The following is a 7,622-nucleotide window of genomic DNA, read 5'->3' on the forward strand; positions in this document are numbered from 1 at the left end:
TCTCAATGAAAAAAAGTGCCTTCTCAACAATACAACAGGTCAATGTTAAGGCCATCAGTTTTAATGACCTCACCTTTTATTATGAGAAAAAGTTTTTGTCGGTTTTTGAGTAGGCTAGGGAGTTGTTGTTTTTTTAAATTTCCAAGAATATGTGACTGAGGATATTTAATTAATCATCATTCTCAAAACAGAGTTCCTCAATTAATATCAAGCCACATCTTCCAAAAAAGCACTCAACGCTTGAAAGCAGTTCATTAGTTAGTTAATTAGATTTTCTACTGTAGCCATATAAACAGGATGAAGACGAGGTTATCAAACTGGACTTTACATGTTACATCCCTCATTTAATCCCTGCACTTTTTACTTTCATATATTTCATTAAACTGGGCTTGAGAGTGTGCATTCAACCTCAACTATTACATAATACTCGTGTGCGTTGTGTTTTTGGGCAGCAAATGCCAAGCCACATTCTTAGTATGCTTGCATTGGCTAATAAAACAAAAGGATTGAATGGAATGTGTAATGCTGACATAAAATAAAAAATAAAAAAATCATGAAGATCCAAAAAAATCTCCCAAATTTCCAGAGTTGTTTAAATAGTAGCCTATGCAGGCTTCGGTATTTGATGAACTTGGAATGAACCCTCACCCGAATCAAAGCCCTTCAGGCCTTCCTCCAAGCATGTAGTACTGCCCTAGATTGTCAGCAGCATTTTAATCTCTGAAGGTGACTCATTTTGGTCACTAATTCCTCTACAAAATTTAAAAAAAAAACATCATTTTATATATTGGGTCATCAAACTACTCTCTGAAACTGAGTCTGGGTTTGCTCATGTCCATAAAATGGGAAAATTAAAACATTGGTGTAGAGCTATACCAAATATATTAGTGGAAAGGTCTGGACATGTAGAGTAACATATATCAGTATGAAGACTCTACATGGCTCCTGTTTCAAAATACTTATCTTTGAACCTTGACCTTCTGCAATAAAAAGGACTACCCTAACCCTAACCCTAACTACATGGGACCAACTGCTATAGAGAGCTCTTGACCTCAGGAAAATGATGATAAGTATGTGTTTACCATCTCTTTTAACTCTTCAGTGTAGCAAAAAAAATTATATTTTAATTAAAACTACAGTTCCCTGGAGCCACGCCATGCAGCTTGATACAAATCAGCACCACGGTTGTAGTTCTTCTGGTTTGCAAAGTTTGTAAATATGCTTGTAAAAAGTTATGTTTACTGAATATATCAAACATCTAGTACAGCTGAACTAGTAATTACACTGAATCTAGATGATCTGTGTCAAGAAATATAAAAAGATGTTGGTTTATTTCAGATATTTCAAACACATCAAGTCCACCCATAAGACAATGCCCTTTAATGAGCTAAAAAAAAAAAAAAGACCTGGAAATGTACATGATGCGGCCCCTTTAAGGAATAACCATCATGTCAACATCTGGTCAATGAGCACACACCCATTCAGTAACATCTGGATGTGTATCTGCATAATGTAATTGCTTTGCTAACACAATTGGTGTGATCAAAGATTTGGAGAAGCAGGGTGATGATGTTTTGTAGAAGAGGATGATGAAGGAGACAACAGAAACTGTATTATCTGCTGTTTGTTACTGATATAATAGAAATTCTGCTTTGGCTCATAGACTGAGAGATACAGTGTGAGAGAGAGAGAGAGAGAGAGAGAGAGAGAGAGAGAGAGAGAGAGAGAGAGAGAGAGAGAGAGAGAGAGAGAGAGAGAGAGAGAGAGAGAGAGAGAGAGAGAGAGAGAGAGAGAGAGAGAGAGAGAGAGAGAGAGAGAGAGAGAGAGATGGCCTCAGGGCGATAGAGGTTTCTGTTCAGTGTCTGAACAAAATGCCTGGTCTGATCGAGTGAGCAAGGCCATGAACCAACTATCCACCCCTGTAGCACACAGCCCACCCTCATAATACTTCTAACACTGTGTGCGGGTGTGTGTTTGTGTGTGTGGGAGACTGACAAACAGATGCAGTAGACACACATTCAGAGAGTATGTGTGTGATAGATATACTATATAGCCATCAGTTACAGCACCTACAGTTTTATTATTATTATTATTATACTTAATATAAATATTGATAGCCTTCATAACTTTTTTTTAGAGGGTGGGGGTTGAAGTTGAAAATTGGATTATAGACTCTTTATTATAACATATGTTTCTACCTCTTCCATTTCCCCCAAAGTAGACTTAATGTTGAAAAAAAAAATCTCAATACACACTATCTGTCACCATCACATCTTTTCTGGTTCAACTCTTCATTGAAGCTATGTGATGAATACATTAAGTGAAATATTGAAACCCACAACTTCATGGTTTTTATGATCTACATGTCTTGTTCATCATTTTATACACATTTTTTAACACCATTTTGACCAGACATATTTTATACTTTTGGAGACTATTTTAAACTTCTTTAGAATATAAAATGTAAAGTTTTTGTTTGGGGTTTATTTTTACCTACCTACTTACTTATGACTTACTTACTAAGAAGGGAGTAAGTACTACTGACTCACTACTTACTACATACTAAGTACTTATCATCTAACTACTAATTTTACTAACTACTTATTAACTACTTAATTAGTATTCACTAACTTACAGCTTAATTATTAACTACTTACTCGCTAACTTATGTACTTATACACTACTTACTTCCATTATCACTTATTACATACTGTTTTACTTACCACTTATTTCTTACTTCCAGCATTAAGTTCTTCTCATTCGTGCATTAAGGTCAGTGTATTTGCCCCATATTCTTCTTCGCTTCCTATCACGCAATCATTTTCTGAGCTATAGTTGTACAAGAATCTACTTTAATATAAACTGCAAGTGTTCAATGTTTTCTTGCAGCATGAAACACTCTTGGATTCCCAGGAACTTAAATCCCAGGTGAAATTTGGTTTTAACCTTTTAAAAACTTTGAAATCTAAGAATTGGCAGCCTTAAAATTGAATATCGGATGGTCATTCCAAAAAGTACAATATGGACCTTTCAATACCCTTATCAGCTGAACCCAGTGAGTGTCTGTGAGCAAGCAAGTGCAAGACGCAGACAAGGAGACAAAGGGGACACTGGTATGGCCGATGGGCTGCTTGGGTTAGTTTGGATGGCAGCAGCAGGGTTTTTCTTGATGCTGAACCAAGAGGACAGGAGGAGGCCCGGCCAATGACGCTCATCTCATCTGAAGCCCCCATCTGTACTGGTGTCTCCCCACCAGTCAACTAGCCAACACACACATACACACCAACACACATGGCTCTAATCTCTTCTGACAGTGCTCACATTCAGTTAGGCCCCACAGTGCTTGTGCATGTCACTGACCATGAACAAAACATACACTCCTCTACAGGAGACACACCACAGGACATGGGGCGTGGACACCCGAGAAATACCACAAGACAGGGGTGTGGGGTGTGTGTTCAAGGGAAGGAGAACAGATGCCTGCGGGTCATGTCATATCTCTGACATTAGGGCAAAGTCAATGGCAGCCGAGCCAATGGAAACAAAGAGACGCCAGTTTGCAAGCAGTCGTGTTGGGTTCTACATTAGGCCAAAACACCATATTATTCGGTATTTCTGGTTTTCTTTTTACATATTTGGTGGCTGTTAGTGTTTCCAATTGAATAATGGACATGACTTGAACTTCTTGAACTCTTCCTGGATCACAAAGGGTGGAGCCAAAAACATTTTCCCCAAACTAACATTTCTCAGAAGCCCAGAAAGACATAAAAGATGACAACGCGAAAATGAGACCAACTATCTTGTGTTTACTGAAAATATGATCAAGCCGTAAGATGTTTAATTAGTTAATTATTCCTGTCGACTTTCAATGTTCAAAGTCAAGTCAAGTCATAATGTATTTGTAGAGCTCATTTAAAATATCCACAGTTGACCAAAATGTTGAAGGGCCTTAAAAGACCAAAATAAATAAGTCAAGTTCAACTCAATGCCAACAAGAAGAAGAGGGTCCTCAGCAGTGACTTCAGAGTTTCTAGGGTCTGAGCAGTTCTTATATGAATAGGTAAGATGTTCTAGAGATATGGGGCAGACATTGGAAAGGCTCTGCCATGTCTATTTATGTGCCTGGATCTCAGAACATCTAAGAGCATCTGGTTGGTTGACCTCAGTGCACTAGAGGAGTATGAAGATGTAGGAGTTGTCCTAAATAAATTGGCGTCCATCCATTTAAAATCCTGAAATGGACAGGAAGTCAGTGGAAAGAGGCCAATATTGGTTTTATATGATCACACTTTCCTTGACCAGTTGGAAGATGAACTGCTACATTTTGTATTAACTGCAGACGACAAGGAGACGACTGCTTCTCACCCGCATACAAAGCATTACAATAGTCTACCTAGGGGTAATAAAAACATGAACAACTCTCTCACTCTCTTTGGGAGAGAGATCGGCATTTACCTTGGCTGAAAGTTTTAACTGAAAAAAAAAAATCAGTTTTGACAGCTGAACTATTCTGTTTATCAAATTTGACGGAGCTGTCAAAAATCACACCAAGGTTGTTAAAAAAAGGTATTTTGTAAGAAGCCAAAGGTCCAAGAGTAAAATCATCATCCAACAGGTCAGGTTGTCCAAACATAACAATCTCAGTCTTATTTTCATTAAGACTGATAAAGTTTAAATCCATCCAAGTTTTGATATCTTTTAAGCAGTTCAGCAAAGGCTACATTGAAAAGCAGTCTTGAATAATCTCTGACAAAAGATTGTACAAACTGTATTTTAATGCATTTGTCCTTCAAGTTTATCAGTTAACACTCAAAAAAGTAAGCTAGAAACTAACCCACATGAATAGTCAACAGATAAACACAAATAGAGGTGAAAAAATGTAGATTTGACGCTCTTCTCTGCTACCAGATACATGAGATTGATCTCAACAGGACCATGTGAGGTAAAGATGCATCCACTCATACTGAAAATGGTTCAACCAGGGAGAAAGTCAAATAATCAAAGACAGCAAAAAAAGTTATTATGCCCACCAGGTGACTGAAATATGAATGAAGATGGAGAGATAGTTGAAAGTTGTGCGGCTAATCTGACCTGGATGTCTCCACTGTATGGATGTTCAGACAGAGAGGTTAAATGGCTTGGTGGAAAGTAAGTTACAGTTTGTATTTTGGTAAGCTTCGTGCTTCAGTCGTATTATCAGAGTTACCATAATAAGCAGTTTCAGATTGGTAAGTAGCGTTTGGGAGTCTCAGATTTTTTCCTGAAGGCTCACTTGGTGCTCAAGTGCGTGAAAACTAAACATGGATGACTCATGGTAGCCAAAGTTAAATGTTCGAGGTTATTAAATTTGTATTTAATAGATACAGATATTTAGTTATATTGCCAATGTTTTTTTTACATATTTACCCTAAGTAGCAATGTGGAAAGCAAGGGTGTAGAAGTCAGCCTGCTGCATGGGCATGTAGTGTGTTTGACTTTCATGCAGACTGGAGTTCATGTCCTGTTGTAGACCTGCAATCAATGTTTTCCTTTTTATCAACCTTAACAACATCAATCTGAGATATTGTAGATGTGAAAAAATGTTGCACCCAGGGTTTTGCTAAATCATACAGGACTGAAGTTGTTGTCAGGAGATACAACTTTTTACGGTATACTGGATTTAAATGCTATCTCTAAATATACCTATCAATATTTGAATAGTAACTTTGATACACGTGTCTGCCAGGACTTACACTTACTTTGTGTTCTGTAGACATGGCCTGGAACACAGTCAATGAAAACACATAAATTCAGTTCTTATTGTATCTGAGTGCTGCTTCAGACTTAAGGCTAAAATAGCTTCATAATGATGTAGGTCTAAATGTAAGGTACCACATATAACTGCACATCGTGGTTTACATGAGAAAGTGAGAAAAAACTAAATAAAATAACTCCTACATATTTATTCAGCTATTTCATCTTATTTCTGGTATGTTCATTATTGTTTAAGCTATTCAAGACACCTCTAGATACATTTGTCATTTAGACAATGCCTCTCTCTCTTGTTGTTCAAAAGTTAAGAAAAATGACATCTTAAAACCGAAGGAAAAGAAAATCATTTTCATCCTGTTAAGAAAAAATATTGACACTCACACACACTCCCCTGGGGTTGTTTCTCATATTTTTAGCTACTGTCAAAAATTATTACTTTAGATTTCTGTTTTGTGTTTTGGGTAGATGAGCTTCCAGTGCGGGTCCCTGGAGAAAGAGTTGGAATCCCAATGCGCCAGCTCTTTGGCTGCTGGCTGCTTAGCGAATGGAAACAAAGTCAGACGTTCCCACTAGAGAAGCTGTGCTGTTTACAGACTGTTTTAAAGCAATTCTAGTTTTGCTAAGTGGTACACAGTGGAGTGTGGCAGGAAAAACGAGGGAAGAGAAAGGCAGAGGATGACTGAAACAAAAGATGCAAGTTGGGTGTGAACCAAAAAACATCATGTAGATGCCATGTACCCCTGAATCTGTCATTCATTTCAGCAAATCCTCATAAATAGGTGAACTAGAAAATGGCCCACATACCTTAACTTATTGATATATTGTTAAGTTTAGATAAATAAAACTACTTTCCTTGTTTGACCAGTGAATCCCAACTTAAGGTTCATTTACAACCTTTATCCAAGGCTTTCAACCACATTACACTTTCATCAGCTGCACATGAGTAAGTAACTTTATTTATATAGCATCTTTCAAGAACAGAAACATCATAAGGTGTGTCCCAGAGGACACAAAATATGGTCCGAACAAATGGGTCTTAAATTCAAAGGGAGAGAGTTTAGGAGCCACAAACCAAAATGCAGTGTAGTTATTTTCTAGTCTTGTTTTAAGCCTTGTTCTAGGAATTACCAGCAAACCCTGATCAGAGGTCCTGAGAGACCTGCTGGTGACAGAAGGCTGTAGTAGATCTCTAATGTAGGCAGGTGCCTGAGCATGCAGAACTCTGCAGGTGGTCACAAAAACTTTGAATTGGTTTCTAAATTTGATGGAGAACCAGTGAAGAGCATTCAAAATCAGTGTCACATGTGACCTTTGGGAGAACCTGGTCAAGGGGTTAGCACTAGCATTTTGGACTACTTCACTACATTGGTCCACAGCATCAAAAGCAACACTGAACATATTCCTGCCACACTATGCATCAAGATATTGTTCGAGACTCTGAGAAGAGCGGTTTCTGTTGAGTGCAAGCACCAGAAGCCAGACTGAAACTTAAAGATTATGCTCATCTATTGTAGTTGTGAGCTGCTTAACAACAACTTTTTCTCAAGTTTTGGTCAGTTACCATGGAGATTATCTGCTGAAATTTAAGGTCAGTAGTTGATCTGATCCATATTTGGCTTCAAAGTTAAGTATCAAAGTTAATTTTTGACATTGTCTATAATTTAACATTCCCAATTTGAGGTCCATTAACTAAGTTTTTCCAGTGCTTTCAATAATATCACGTACTCTTCATCAGTGGAACTAAGAGATTTTGCGTTAGGGTTAGATAAACTGTTCATGAGCCCTGGTATTGCTGGTAGTCACAGATGTGGTGGTATAGATTCTGGTACTAAGGATGAAGGAGTTCAAGAAGTCCATCTCCATGACAACAC

This window comes from Scomber scombrus, chromosome 17, assembly GCF_963691925.1.
Source record: "Scomber scombrus chromosome 17, fScoSco1.1, whole genome shotgun sequence".
NCBI classification, from domain to species: Eukaryota; Metazoa; Chordata; class Actinopteri; order Scombriformes; family Scombridae; genus Scomber; species Scomber scombrus.